Below are 16,892 nucleotides of genomic sequence, written 5' to 3'. Positions count from 1 at the left end.
ACCGAGGTTATTACTCTAATGGATAGGTCGGTAGAAAAATGTAAGACGAGACGTAAGATTGCTCACAACCCACGCCAAGGCAAGTAAAAAGGCTCGATCTCTCTTAACTTTAAGAATTGAAATTAATCAAACATTAATGTTCCAACTTGTGACCCTTACAAATCCAGCCCTTTTATAGGCCAGAGGTTACTCAAACCCTAAGGAAACTCTAAAAGAGCAGTCGGCCATCTTGGCGTCGAGATGGGCCGGCCAATGCTTCTACTACACAGTTAATCTAACCCTAAGCAAAATTAAGGCCTAAAGACCACGCTCTGTCCAATCAATTGGAGGCCCGCTTGACTCTCCATGGGCTTGGATCATGGAGTAGATGATTTGCTTGTCTCCTTCTAGGCTTTCAATATCCCTATGCACTCCATGTTAGTCTTGGACCATTCGAACAAGGCCTTGGAGGGAACCCTTGAAGAGCTTGGCTCCTGCACGTGTGACTGGGCCCAATGGAACTCGGACAGGGTCATGGCGTGGGCCCTGATCCATGCTTACATCACTGATACGGTCCTAGATCAACTCGTTTCGTGACACGTAGCATGTTTGCCCCAGGATCTAGCGAGGTGGTCCAACGCTTGGATTACGAAACCTAGAATCAAACGAAAGACACGATTTGATTGCAGGCGGTAGAACGACGACACCACAGATATGAGTACTCTAATGGATAAGTCGGTAGAACCATCTACGACGAGACGCAAGATTGCTCACAACCCTTGCCAAGGCAAGTAAAAAGGCTCGAATCTCTCTTAACCAGAAGAATCGAAATTAATCAAACTTTATTGATCCAACTTGTGTCCAAAACCCTTACAATGCAAGCCCTTTTATAGGCTAGAGGTTTCTAAAATCCTAAGGGAACCCTAAAAGCGCAGTCGGCCATCTTGGTGTCGAGATGGGCCGGGTATAGTTAATCTAACCCTAAGCAAAATTAAAGCCTAAAGACCACGCTCTGTCCAATCAATTGGAGGCCCGCTTGACTCTCCATGGGCTTGGATCATGGAGTAGATGATTTGCTTGTCTCCTTCCAGGCTTTCAATATCCCTATGGACTCCGTGTTAGTCTCGGACCATTCGAACAAGGCCTTGGAGGGAACCCTTGAAGAGCTTGGCTCGTGCACGTGTGACTGGGCCCAATGGAACTCGGACAGGGTCATGGCGTGGGCCCTGATCCATGCACAAATCACCGATACGGTCCTCGATCAACTCTTTTCGAGACATGTAGAATGTTTGCGCAAGGATCTAGCGAGGTGGTCCAACGCTCGGATTGCGGAAACTAGAATCAAACGGACAACACGATTTGATTATAGACGGTAGAACGATGACTCCACAGAGGTGACTACTCTAATGGATAGGTCGGTAGAACAATCGTGGACGAGACACAAGATTATTTGGAATGCGGAACCTAGAACCAAACGACGACACGATATAATTATAGGCGGTAGAACGACGACTCCACAGAGGGGATTACTCTAATGGATACATCTCGAACAACTCGTTTCGAGACACGTAGCACGTTTGCCCAAGGATCTGGCGAGTTGGTCCAACGCTTGGATTGCGGAACCTAGAATCAAACGGGACGACACGATTTGATTATAGGCGGTAGAACGACGACTCCACCGAGGTGATTACTCTAATGGATAGGTCGGTAGAAAAATGTAAGACGAGACGTAAGATTGCTCACAACCCATGCCAAGGCAAGTAAAAAGGCTCGATCTCTCTTAACTTTAAGAATCGAAATTAATCAAACATTATTGTTCCAACTTGTGACCCTTACAAAGCCAGCCCTTTTATAGGCTTGAGGTAACTAAAACCCTAAGGAAACTCTAAAAGAGCTGTCGGCCATCTTAGTGTCGAGATGGGCCGGCCCATGCTTCTACTACACAGTTAATCTAACCCTAAGCAACATTAAGGCCTAAAGACCACACTCTGCCCAATCAATTGGAGGCCCGCTTGACTCTCCATGGGCTTGCATCATGGTGTAGATGATTTGCTTGTCTCCTTCTAAGCCTTCAATATCCCAATGGACTCCATGTTGGTCTTGGACCATTCCAACAAGGCCTTGGAGGGATTCCTTGAAGAGCTTGACTCGTGCACGTGTGACTAGGCCCAATAGAACTCGGACCGGATCATTGAGTGGGCCCTGATCCATGCTTACATCACTGATACGGTCCTAGATCAACTCGTTTCGTGACACATAGCATGTTTGCCCCAGGATCTAGCGAGGTGGTCCAACGCTTGGATTACGAAACCTAGAATCAAACGAAAGACACGATTTGATTGCAGGCGGTAGAACGACGACACCACAGATATGAGTACTCTAATGGATAAGTCGGTAGAACCATCTACGACGAGACGCAAGATTGATCACAACCCTTGCCTAGGCAAGTAAAAAGGCTCGAATCTCTCTTAACCAGAAGAATCGAAATTAATCAAACTTTATTGATCCTACTTGTGCCCAAAACCCTTACAATGCAAGCCCTTTTATAGGCTAGAGGTTACTAAAATCCTAAGAGAACCCTAAAAGAGCAGTCGGCCATCTTGGTGTGGAGATGGGCCGGGTGTAGTTAATCCAACCCTAAGCAAAATTAAGGCCTAAAGACCACGCTCTGTCCAATCAATTGGAGGCCCGCTTGACTCTCCATGGGCTTGGATCATGGAGTAGATGATTTGCTTGTCTCCTTCCAGGCTTTCAATATCCCTATGGACTCCGTGTTAGTCTCGGACCATTCGAACAAAGCCTTGGAGGGAACCCTTGAAGAGCTTGGCTCGTGCACGTGTGACTGGGCCCAATGGAACTCGGACAGGGTCATGGCGTGGGCCCTGATCCATGCTTACATCACTGATACGGTCCTAGATCAACTCGTTTCATGACACGTAGCATGTTTGCCCCAGGATCTAGCGAGGTGGTCCAACGCTTGGATTACGAAACCTAGAATCAAACGAAAGACACGATTTGATTGTAGGCGGTAGAACGACGACACCACAGATATGAGTACTCTAATGGATAAGTCGGTAGAACCATCTACGACGAGACGCAAGATTGATCACAACCCTTGCCTAGGCAAGTAAAAAGGCTCGAATCTCTCTTAACCAGAAGAATCGAAATTAATCAAACTTTATTGATCTAACTTGTGTCCAAAACCCTTACAATGCAAGCCCTTTTATAGGCTAGAGGTTACTAAAATCCAAAGGAAACCCTAAAAGAGCAGTCGGCCATCTTGGTATGGAGACGGGCCGGGTGTAGTTAATCCAACCCTAAGGAAAATTAAGGCCTAAAGATCACGCTCTGTCCAATCAATTGAAGGCCCGCTTGACACTCCATGGGCTTGGATCATGGAGTAGATGATTTGCTTGTCTCCTTCTAGGCTTTCAATATCCCTATGCACTCCATGTTAGTCTTGGACCATTCGAACAAGGCCTTGGAGGGAACGCTTGAAGAGCTTGGCTCCTGCACGTGTGACTGGGCCCAATGGAACTCGGACAGGGTCATGGCGTGGGCCCTGATCCATGCTTACATCACTGATACGGTCCTAGATCAACTCGTTTCGTGACACGTAGCATGTTTGCCCTAGGATCTAGCGAGGTGGTCCAACGCTTGGATTACGAAACCTACAATCAAACGAAAGACACGATTTGATTGTAGGCGGTAGAACGACGACACCACAGATATGAGTACTCTAATGATAAGTCGGTAGAACCATCTACGACGAGACGCAAGATTGATCACAAACCTTGCCAAGGCAAGTAAAAAGGCTCGAATCTCTCTTAACCAGAAGAATCGAAATTAATCAAACTTTATTGATCCAACTTGTGTCCAACACCCTTACAATGCAAGCCCTTTTATAGGCTAGAGGTTACTAAAATCCTAAGGGAACCCTAAAAGTGCAGTCGGCCATCTTGGTGTGGAGACGGGCCGGGTGTAGTTAATCCTACCCTAAGCAAAATTAAGGCCTAAAGACCACGCTCTGTCCAATCAATTGGAGGCCCGCTTGACTCTCCATGGGCTTGGATCATGGAGTAGATGATTTGCTTGTCTCCTTCCAGGCTTTCAATATCCCTATGGACTCCATGTTAGTCTCGGACCATTCGAACAAGGCCTTGGAGGGAACCCTTGAAGAGCTTGGCTCGTGCACGTGTGACTGGGCCCAATGGAACTCGGATAGGGTCATGGCGTGGGCCCGATCCATGCACAAATCACCGATACGGTCCTCAATCAACTCTTTTCGAGACATGTAGAATGTTTGCGCAAGGATCTAGCGAGGTGGTCCAACGCTCGGATTGCGGAAACTAGAATCAAACGGACAACACGATTTGATTATAGACGGTAGAACGATGACTCTACAGAGGTGACTACTCTAATGGATAGGTCGGTAGAACAATCGTGGACGAGACGCAAGATGATTTGGAATGCGGAACCTAGAACCAAACGACGACACGATATAATTATAGGCGGTAGAACGACGACTCCACAAAGGGGATTACTCAAATGGATACATCTCGAACAACTCGTTTCGAGACACTTAGCACGTTTGCCCAAGGATCTAGCGAGGTGGTCCAACGCTTGGATTGCGGAACCTAGAATCAAACGGGACGACACGATTTGATTATAGGCGGTAGAACGTCGAGTCCACCGAGGTGATTACTCTAGTGGATAGGTCGGTAGAACAATCTAAGACGAGACGCAAGATTGCTCACAACCCATGCCAAGGCAAGTAAAAAGGCTCGATCTCTCTTAACTTTAAGAATCGAAATTAATCAAACTTTATTGTTCCAACTTGTGTCCAAAACCCTTACAAAGCCAGCCCTTTTATAGGCTAGAGGTTACTAAAACCCTAAGGAAACTCTAAAAGAGCAGTCGGCCATCTTGGTGTCGAGATGGGCCGGCCCATGCTTCTACTACATAGTTAATCTAACCCTAAGCAAAATTAAGGCCTAAAGACCACGCTCTGTCCAATCAATTGGAGGCCCGCTTGACTCTCCATGGGCTTGGATCATGGAGTAGATGATTTGCTTGTCTCCTTCTAGGCTTTCAATATCCCTATGCACTCCATGTTAGTCTTGGACCATTCGAACAAGGCCTTGGAGGGAACCCTTGAAGAGCTTGGCTCCTGCACGTGTGACTGGGCCCAATGGAACTCGGACAAGGTCATGGCGTGGGCCCTGATCCATGCTTACATCACTGATACGGTCCTAGATCAACTCGTTTCGTGACATATAGCATGTTTGCCCCAGTATCTAGCGAGGTGGTCCAACGCTTGTATTACGAAACCTAGAATCAAACGAAAGACACGATTTGATTGTAGGCGGTAGAACGACGACACCACATATATGAGTAATCTAATGGATAAGTCGGTAGAACCATCTACGACGAAACGCAAGATTGATCACATCCCTTGCCAAGGCAAGTAAAAAGGCTCGAATATCTCTTAACCAGAAGAATCGAAATTAATCAAACTTTATTGATCTAACTTGTGTCCAAAACCCTTACAATGCAAGCTCTTTTATAGGCTAGAGGTTACTAAAATCCTAAGGGAACCCTAAAAGAGCAGTCGGCCATCATGGTGTGGAGACGGGCCGGGTGTAGTTAATCCAACCCTAAGAAAATTAAGGCCTAAAGATCACGCTCTGTCCAATCAATTGGAGGCCCGCTTGACACTCCATGGGCTTGGATCATGGAGTAGATGATTTGCTTGTCTCCTTCTAGGCTTTCAATATCCCTATGCACTCCATGTTAGTCTTGGACCATTCGAACAAGGCCTTGGAGGGAACGCTTGAAGAGCTTGGCTCCTGCACGTGTGACTGGGCCCAATGGAACTCGGACAGGGTCATGGCGTGGGCACTGATCCATGCTTACATCACAGATACGGTCCTAGATCAACTCGTTTCGTGACACGTAGCATGTTTGCCCCAGGATCTAGCGAGGTGGTCCAACGCTTGGATTACGAAACCTAGAATCAAACGAAAGACACGATTTGATTGTAGGCGGTAGAACGACGACACCACAGATATGAGAACTCTAATGATAAGTCGGTAGAACCATCTACGACGAGACGCAAGATTGATCACAAACCTTGCCAAGGCAAGTAAAAAGGCTCGAATCTCTCTTAACCAGAAGAATCGAAATTAATCAAACTTTATTGATCCAACTTGTGTCCAAAACCCTTACAATGCAAGCCCTTTTATAGGCTAGAGGTTACTAAAATCCTAAGGGAACCCTAAAAGTGCAGTCGGCCATCTTGGTGTGGAGACGGGCCGGGTGTAGTTAATCCTACCCTAAGCAAAATTAAGGCCTAAAGACCACGCTCTGTCCAATCAATTGGAGGCCCGCTTGACTCTCCATGGGCTTGGATCATGGAGTAGATGATTTGCTTGTCTCCTTCCAGGCTTTCAATATCCCTATGGACTCCATGTTAGTCTCGGACCATTTGAACAAGGCCTTGGAGGGAACCCTTGAAGAGCTTGGCTCGTGCACGTGTGACTAGGCCCAATGGAACTCGGACAGGGTCATTGCGTGGGCCCTGATCCATGCTTACATCACTGATACGGTCCTAGATCAACTCGTTTCGTTACACGTAGAATGTTTGCCCCAGGATCTAGCGAGGTGGTCCAACGCTTGGATTACGAAACCTAGAATCAAACGAAAGACACGATTTGATTGTAGGCGGTAGAACGACGACACCACAGATATGAGTACTCTAATGGATAAGTCGGTAGAACCATCTATGACGAGACGAAAGATTGATCACAACACTTGCCAAGGCAAGTAAAAAGGCTCGAATCTCTCTTAACCAGAAGAATCGAAATTAATCAAACTTTATTGATCCAACTTGTGTCCGAAACCCTTACAATGCAAGCCCTTTTATAGGCTAGAGGTTACTACAATTCAAAGGGAACCCTAAAATTGCAGTCGGCCATCTTGGTGTGGAGACGGGCCGGGTGTAGTTAATCCAACCCTAAGCAAAATTAAGGCCTAAAGATCACGCTCTGTCCAATCAATTGGAGGCCCGCTTGACTCTCCATGGGCTTGGATCATGGAGTAGATGATTTGCTTGTCTCCTTCCAGGCTTTCAATATCCCTATGGACTCCATGTTAGTCTCGGACCATTCGAACAAGGCCTTGGAGGGAACCCTTGAAGAGCTTGGCTCGTGCACGTGTGACTGGGCCCAATGGAACTCGGACAGGGTCATGGCGTGGGCCCTGATCCATGCACAAATGACCGATACGGTCCTCGATCAACTCTTTTCGAGACATGTAGAATGTTTGCGCAAGGATCTAACGAGGTGGTCCAACGCTCGGATTGCTGAAACTAGAATCAAACGGACAACACGATTTGATTATAGACGGTAGAACGATGACTCTACAGAGGTGACACCAAGATGGCCGACTGCTCTTTTAAGGTTTCCTTAGGGTTTTAGTAACCTCTAGCCTATAAAAGGGCTTGCTTTGTTAGGATTTTGGACACAAGTTGGATCAATAAAGTTTGATTAATTTCGATTCTTCTTGTTAAGAGAGATTCGAGCCTTTTTACTTGCCTTGGGAAGGGTTGTGAGCAATCTTGCGTCTCGTCGTAGATGGTTCTACCGACCTATGTAATAGAGTAATTACCTCTGTGGAGTCGTCGTCGTTCTACCGCCTACAATCAAATCGTGTCGTCCGTTTGATTCTAGGTTCCGCAATCCAAGGTTTGGACCATCTCGCTAGATTCTTGGGCAAACGTGCTACATGTCTCGAAACGAGCTGTTCGAGGTGTATCCATTAGAGTAATCACCTATGTGGAGTAGTCGTTCTACCGCCTATAATTAAATCGCGTCGTCCCATTGATTCTAGGTTCCGCAATCCAAATCATCTCGCGTCTCTTCCAAGATTGTTCTACGACCTATCCATTACAGTAATCACCTCTGTGGAGTCGTCGTTCTACCGTCTATAATCAAATCGTGTTGTCCGTTTGATTCTAGGTTCCGCATTCCAAGCGTTGGACCTCCTCGCTAGATCCTTGCGCAAATATACCACGTGTCTCGAAAAGAGTTGATCAAGGACCGTATCAGTGATTTGTGCATGGATCAGGGGCCACGCCATGACCCGATCCGAGTTCCAGGGGGCCCAGTCACACGTGCACTATCCAAGCCCATCAAAGAATCCCACCGAAGCCTTGTTCGAATGGTCCAAGGCCAACATGGAGTCCATAGGGATATTGAAGGCCAAGGAGGCAAGCAAATCATCTACACCACAATCCAATCCTATGGAGTGTCAAGCGGGCCTCCAAGTGATTGGGCCGAGTAGGGTCTTTAGGCCTTAATGTTGCTTAGGGTTAGATTAACAGCGTAGTAGAAGAATGGAACGGCCCATCTTGACACCAAGATGGCCGATTGCTCTTTTAGGGTTTCTTTTGGGTTTTAGTAACCACACACCTACAAAAGCGCTTGCTATGTAATGGTTTTGGACACAAGTTGGATCAATAAAATTTGATTAATTTCGATTCTTCTTGATAAGAGAGATTCGAGCCTTTTTACTTGCCTTTCAAAGGGTTGTGAGCAATCTTGCGTCTCGTCGTCGATGGTTCTACAGACCTATCTAATAGAGTAATTACCTCTGTGGAGTCGTCGTTCTACCGCCTACAATCAAATCATGTCGTCCGTTTGATTCTTGGTTCCGCAATCCAAGCTTTGGACCATCTCGCTAGATTCTTGGGCAAACGTGCTACGTGTCTCGAAACGAGCTGTTCGAGGTGTATCCATTAGAGTAATCACCTATGTTGAGTAGTCGTTCTACCGCCTATAATTAAATCGTGTCGTCCGTTTGATTCTAGGTTCCGTAATCCAAATCATCTCACGTCTCTTCCAAGATTGTTCTACGACCTATCCATTATAGTAATCACCTCTGTGGAGTCGTCGTTCTACCGTCTATAATCTAATCGTGTTGTCCGTTTGATTCTAGGTTTCGCAATCAAAGAGTTGGATCCTACCGCAAACATGCTACGTGTCTCGAAAAGAGTTGATCGAGGACCGTATCAGTGATTTGTGCATGGATAAGGGCCCACGCCATGATCCCGTCCAAGCTCCACTGGGCCCAGTCACACGTGCACGAGCGAAACTCTTCAAAGAATCCTTCCAAGGCCTTGTTCGAATGGTCCAAGACCAACATGGAGTCCATAGGGGATACCACTATTAGTAATTATAACATCCCGGACATGTTCATACCATGCATGATAGTTACCGTAATAATTTTGAACCTATTCCATGTGTGCTGCATGTTCATCGACAATCTACACCACGATCCAATCCCATGGAGTGTCAAGCGGGCCACCAAGTGATTGGGCCGAGTAGGGTCTTTAGGCCTTAATGTTGCTTAGGGTTAGATTAACTGCGTAGTAGAAGAATGGAACGGCCCATCTTGACACCAAGATGGCCGACAGCTCTTTTAAGGTTTCCTTAGGGTTTTAGTAACCTCTAGCCTATAAAAGGGTTTGCTTTGTCAGGGTTTTGGACACAAGTTGGATCAATAAAGTTTGATTAATTTCGATTCCCCTTGTTAAGAGAGATTCGAGCCTTTTTACTTGCCCTGGCAAGGGTTGTGAGCAATCTTGCGTCTCGTCGTAGATGGTTCTACCGTCTCAATCTTGGTATGGAGACGGGCCGGGTGTAGTTAATCCAACCCTAAGGAAAATTAAGGCCTAAAGATCACGCTCTGTCCAATCAATTGAAGGCCCGCTTGACACTCCATGGGCTTGGATCATGGAGTAGATGATTTGCTTGTCTCCTTCTAGGCTTTCAATATCCCTATGCACTCCATGTTAGTCTTGGACCATTCGAACAAGGCCTTGGAGGGAACGCTTGAAGAGCTTGGCTCCTGCACGTGTGACTGGGCCCAATGGAACTCGGACAGGGTCATGGCGTGGGCCCTGATCCATGCTTACATCACTGATACGGTCCTAGATCAACTCGTTTCGTGACACGTAGCATGTTTGCCCTAGGATCTAGCGAGGTGGTCCAACGCTTGGATTACGAAACCTACAATCAAACGAAAGACACGATTTGATTGTAGGCGGTAGAACGACGACACCACAGATATGAGTACTCTAATGATAAGTCGGTAGAACCATCTACGACGAGACGCAAGATTGATCACAAACCTTGCCAAGGCAAGTAAAAAGGCTCGAATCTCTCTTAACCAGAAGAATCGAAATTAATCAAACTTTATTGATCCAACTTGTGTCCAAAACCCTTACAATGCAAGCCCTTTTATAGGCTAGAGGTTACTAAAATCCTAAGGGAACCCTAAAAGTGCAGTCGGCCATCTTGGTGTGGAGACGGGCCGGGTGTAGTTAATCCTACCCTAAGCAAAATTAAGGCCTAAAGACCACGCTCTGTCCAATCAATTGGAGGCCCGCTTGACTCTCCATGGGCTTGGATCATGGAGTAGATGATTTGCTTGTCTCCTTCCAGGCTTTCAATATCCCTATGGACTCCATGTTAGTCTCGGACCATTCGAACAAGGCCTTGGAGGGAACCCTTGAAGAGCTTGGCTCGTGCACGTGTGACTGGGCCCAATGGAACTCGGATAGGGTCATGGCGTGGGCCCTGATCCATGCACAAATCACCGATACGGTCCTCAATCAACTCTTTTCGAGACATGTAGAATGTTTGCGCAAGGATCTAGCGAGGTGGTCCAACGCTCGGATTGCGGAAACTAGAATCAAACGGACAACACGATTTGATTATAGACGGTAGAACGATGACTCTACAGAGGTGACTACTCTAATGGATAGGTCGGTAGAACAATCGTGGACGAGACGCAAGATGATTTGGAATGCGGAACCTAGAACCAAACGACGACACGATATAATTATAGGCGGTAGAACGACGACTCTACAGAGGGGATTACTCAAATGGATACATCTCGAACAACTCGTTTCGAGACACTTAGCACGTTTGCCCAAGGATCTAGCGAGGTGGTCCAACGCTTGGATTGCGGAACCTAGAATCAAACGGGACGACACGATTTGATTATATGCGGTAGAACGTCGAGTCCACCGAGGTGATTACTCTAGTGGATAGGTCGGTAGAACAATCTAAGACGAGACGCAAGATTGCTCACAACCCATGCCAAGGCAAGTAAAAAGGCTCGATCTCTCTTAACTTTAAGAATCAAAATTAATCAAACTTTATTGTTCCAACTTGTGTCCAAAACCCTTACAAAGCCAGCCCTTTTATAGGCTAGAGGTTACTAAAACCCTAAGGAAACTCTAAAAGAGCAGTCGGCCATCTTGGTGTCGAGATGGGCCGGCCCATGCTTCTACTACATAGTTAATCTAACCCTAAGCAAAATTAAGGCCTAAAGACCACGCTCTGTCCAATCAATTGGAGGCCCGCTTGACTCTCCATGGGCTTGGATCATGGAGTAGATGATTTGCTTGTCTCCTTCCAGGCTTTCAATATCCCTATGGACTCCATGTTAGTCTCGGACCATTCGAACAAGGCCTTGGAGGGAACCCTTGAAGAGCTTGGCTCGTGCACGTGTGACTGGGCCCAATGGAACTCGGATAGGGTCATGGCGTGGGCCCTGATCCATGCACAAATCACCGATACGGTCCTCAATCAACTCTTTTCGAGACATGTAGAATGTTTGCGCAAGGATCTAGCGAGGTGGTCCAACGCTCGGATTGCGGAAACTAGAATCAAACGGACAACACGATTTGATTATAGACGGTAGAACGATGACTCTACAGAGGTGACTACTCTAATGGATAGGTCGGTAGAACAATCGTGGACGAGACGCAAGATGATTTGGAATGCGGAACCTTGAACCAAACGACGACACGATATAATTATAGGCGGTAGAACGACCACTCCACAGAGGGGATTACTCAAATGGATACATCTCGAACAACTCGTTTCGAGACACTTAGCACGTTTGCCCAAGGATCTAGCGAGGTGGTCCAACGCTTGGATTGCGGAACCTAGAATCAAACGGGACGACACGATTTGATTATAGGCGGTAGAACGTCGAGTCCACCGAGGTGATTACTCTAGTGGATAGGTCGGTAGAACAATCTAAGACGAGACGCAAGATTGCTCACAACCCATGCCAAGGCAAGTAAAAAGGCTCGATCTCTCTTAACTTTAAGAATCGAAATTAATCAAACTTTATTGTTCCAACTTGTGTCCAAAACCCTTACAAAGCCAGCCCTTTTATAGGCTAGAGGTTACTAAAACCCTAAGGAAACTCTAAAAGAGCAGTCGGCCATCTTGGTGTCGTGATGGGCCGGCCCATGCTTCTACTACATAGTTAATCTAACCCTAAGCAAAATTAAGGCCTAAAGACCACGCTCTGTCCAATCAATTGGAGGCCCGCTTGACTCTCCATGGGCTTGGATCATGGAGTAGATGATTTGCTTGTCTCCTTCTAGGCTTTCAATATCCCTATGCACTCCATGTTAGTCTTGGACCATTCGAACAAGGCCTTGGAGGGAACCCTTGAAGAGCTTGGCTCCTGCACGTGTGACTGGGCCCAATGGAACTCGGACAGGGTCATGGCGTGGGCCCTGATCCATGCTTACATCACTGATACGGTCCTAGATCAACTCGTTTCGTGACATATAGCATGTTTGCCCCAGTATCTAGCGAGGTGGTCCAACGCTTGTATTACGAAACCTAGAATCAAACGAAAGACACGATTTGATTGTAGGCGGTAGAACGACGACACCACAGATATGAGTAATCTAATGGATAAGTCGGTAGAACCATCTACGACGAAACGCAAGATTGATCACATCCCTTGCCAAGGCAAGTAAAAAGGCTCGAATCTCCCTTAACCAGAAGAATCGAAATTAATCAAACTTTATTGATCTAACTTGTGTCCAAAACCCTTACAATGCAAGCTCTTTTATAGGCTAGAGGTTACTAAAATCCTAAGGGAACCCTAAAAGAGCAGTCGGCCATCATGGTGTGGAGACGGGCCGGGTGTAGTTAATCCAACCCTAAGAAAATTAAGGCCTAAAGATCACGCTCTGTCCAATCAATTGGAGGCCCGCTTGACACTCCATGGGCTTGGATCATGGAGTAGATGATTTGCTTGTCTCCTTCTAGGCTTTCAATATCCCTATGCACTCCATGTTAGTCTTGGACCATTCGAACAAGGCCTTGGAGGGAACGCTTGAAGAGCTTGGCTCCTGCACGTGTGACTGGGCCCAATGGAACTCGGACAGGGTCATGGCGTGGGCACTGATCCATGCTTACATCACTGATACGGTCCTAGATCAACTCGTTTCGTGACACGTAGCATGTTTGCCCCAGGATCTAGCGAGGTGGTCCAACGCTTGGATTACGAAACCTAGAATCAAACGAAAGACACGATTTGATTGTAGGTGGTAGAACGACGACACCACAGATATGAGAACTCTAATGATAAGTCGGTAGAACCATCTACGACGAGACGCAAGATTGATCACAAACCTTGCCAAGGCAAGTAAAAAGGCTCGAATCTCTCTTAACCAGAAGAATCGAAATTAATCAAACTTTATTGATCCAACTTGTGTCCAAAACCCTTACAATGCAAGCCCTTTTATAGGCTAGAGGTTACTAAAATCCTAAGGGAACCCTAAAAGTGCAGTCGGCCATCTTGGTGTGGAGACGGGCCGGGTGTAGTTAATCCTACCCTAAGCAAAATTAAGGCCTAAAGACCACGCTCTGTCCAATCAATTGGAGGCCCGCTTGACTCTCCATGGGCTTGGATCATGGAGTAGATGATTTGCTTGTCTCCTTCCAGGCTTTCAATATCCCTATGGACTCCATGTTAGTCTCGGACCATTCGAACAAGGCCTTGGAGGGAACCCTTGAAGAGCTTGGCTCGTGCACGTGTGACTAGGCCCAATGGAACTCGGACAGGGTCATTGCGTGGGCCCTGATCCATGCTTACATCACTGATACGGTCCTAGATCAACTCGTTTCGTTACACGTAGAATGTTTGCCCCAGGATCTAGCGAGGTGGTCCAACGCTTGGATTACGAAACCTAGAATCAAACGAAAGACACGATTTGATTGTAGGCGGTAGAACGACGACACCACAGATATGAGTACTCTAATGGATAAGTCGGTAGAACCATCTATGACGAGACGCAAGATTGATCACAACACTTGCCAAGGCAAGTAAAAAGGCTCGAATCTCTCTTAACCAGAAGAATCGAAATTAATCAAACTTTATTGATCCAACTTGTGTCCGAAACCCTTACAATGCAAGCCCTTTTATAGGCTAGAGGTTACTAAAATCCAAAGGGAACCCTAAAAGTGCAGTCGGCCATCTTGGTGTGGAGACGGGCCGGGTGTAGTTAATCCAACCCTAAGCAAAATTAAGGCCTAAAGATCACGCTCTGTCCAATCAATTGGAGGCCCGCTTGACTCTCCATGGGCTTGGATCATGGAGTAGATGATTTGCTTGTCTCCTTCCAGGCTTTCAATATCCCTATGGACTCCATGTTAGTCTCGGACCATTCGAACAAGGCCTTGGAGGGAACCCTTGAAGAGCTTGGCTCGTGCACGTGTGACTGGGCCCAATGGAACTCGGACAGGGTCATGGCGTGGGCCCTGATCCATGCACAAATCACCGATACGGTCCTCGATCAACTCTTTTCGAGACATGTAGAATGTTTGCGCAAGGATCTAGCGAGGTGGTCCAACGCTCGGATTGCTGAAACTAGAATCAAACGGACAACACGATTTGATTATAGACGGTAGAACGATGACTCTACAGAGGTGACTACTCTAATGGATAGGTCGGTAGAACAATCGTGGACGAGACGCAAGATGATTTGGAATGCGGAACCTAGAACCAAACGACGACACGATATAATAATAGGCGGTAGAACGATGACTCTACAGAGGTGACTACTCTAATGGATAGGTCGGTAGAACAATCATGGACGAGACGCAAGATGATTTGGAATGCGGAACCTAGAACCAAACGACGACACGATATAATAATAGGCGGTAGAACGACGACTCCACAGAGGGGATTACTCTAATGGATACATCTCGAACAACTCGTTTCGAGACACTTAGCACGTTTGCCCAAGGATCTAGCGAGGTGGTCCAACGCTTGGATTGCGGAACCTAGAATCAAACGGGACGACACGATTTGATTATAGGCGGTAGAACGTCGAGTCCACCAAGGTGATTACTCTAGTGGATAGGTCGGTAGAACAATCTAAGACGAGATGCAAGATTGCTCACAACCCATGTCGTGATTGGGCCGAGTAGGGTCTTTAGGCCTTAATGTTGCTTAGGGTTAGATTAACTGCGTAGTAGAAGAATGGAACGGCCCATCTTGACACCAAGATGGCCGACTGATCTTTTAAGGTTTCCTTAGGGTTTTAGTAACCTCTAGCCTATAAAAGGGCTTGCTTTGTCAGGGTTTTGGACACAAGTTGGATCAATAAAGTTTGATTAATTTCGATTCTTCTTGTTAAGAGAGATTCGAGCCTTTTTACTTGCCTTGGGAAGGGTTGTGAGCAATCTTGCATCTCGTCGTAGATGGTTCTACCGACCTATGTAATAGAGTAATTACCTCTGTGGAGTCGTCGTCGTTCTACCGCCTACAATCAAATCGTGTCGTCCGTTTGATTCTAGGTTCCGCAATCCAAGCTTTGGACCATCTCGCTAGATTCTTGGGCAAACGTGCTACGTGTCTCGAAACGAGCTGTTCGAGGTGTATCCATTAGAGTAATCACCTATGTGGAGTAGTCGTTCTACCGCCTATAATTAAATCGTGTCGTCCGTTTGATTCTAGGTTCCGCAATCCAAATCATCTCGTGTCTCTTCCAAGATTGTTCTACGACCTATCCATTAGAGTAATCGCCTCTGTGGAGTCGTCGTTCTACCGTCTATAATCAAATCGTGTTGTCCGTTTGATTCTAGGTTTCGCAATCAAAGCGTTGGATCCTACCGCAAACATGCTACGTGTCTCGAAAAGAGTTGATCGAGGACCGTATCAGTGATTTGTGCATGGATAAGGGCCCACGCCATGACCCCGTCCGAGCTCCACTGGTCCCAATCACACGTGCACGAGCCAAGCTCTTCAAAGAATCCCTCCTAGGCCTTGTTCGAATGGTCCAAGACTAACAGGGAGTCCATAGGGATATTGAAGTCCAAGAAGGAGACAAGCAAATTATCTACACCACGATCCAATCCCATGGAGTGTCAAGCGGGCCTCCAAGTGATTGGGCCGAGTAGGGTCTTTAGGCCTTAATGTTGCTTAGGGTTAGATTAACTGCGTAGTAGAAGAATGGAACAGCCCATCTTGACACCAAGATGGCCGACTGCTCTTTTAAGGTTTCCTTAGGGTTTTAGTAACCTCTAGCCTATAAAAGGGCTTGCTTTGTTAGGATTTTGGACACAAGTTGGATCAATAAAGTTTGATTAATTTCGATTCTTCTTGTTAAGAGAGATTCGAGCCTTTTTACTTGCCTTGGGAAGGGTTGTGAGCAATCTTGCGTCTCGTCGTAGATGGTTCTACCGACCTATGTAATAGAGTAATTACCTCTGTGGAGTCGTCGTCGTTCTACCGCCTACAATCAAATCGTGTCGTCCGTTTGATTCTAGGTTCCGCAATCCAAGGTTTGGACCATCTCGCTAGATTCTTGGGCAAACGTGCTACATGTCTCGAAACGAGCTGTTCGAGGTGTATCCATTAGAGTAATCACCTATGTGGAGTAGTCGTTCTACCGCCTATAATTAAATCGCGTCGTCCCATTGATTCTAGGTTCCGCAATCCAAATCATCTCGCGTCTCTTCCAAGATTGTTCTACGACCTATCCATTACAGTAATCACCTCTGTGGAGTCGTCGTTCTACCGTCTAT

This window comes from Coffea arabica, chromosome 3c (genome assembly GCF_036785885.1).
Source record: "Coffea arabica cultivar ET-39 chromosome 3c, Coffea Arabica ET-39 HiFi, whole genome shotgun sequence".
NCBI classification, from domain to species: Eukaryota; Viridiplantae; Streptophyta; class Magnoliopsida; order Gentianales; family Rubiaceae; genus Coffea; species Coffea arabica.
This window is presented reverse-complemented; position numbering follows the sequence as displayed.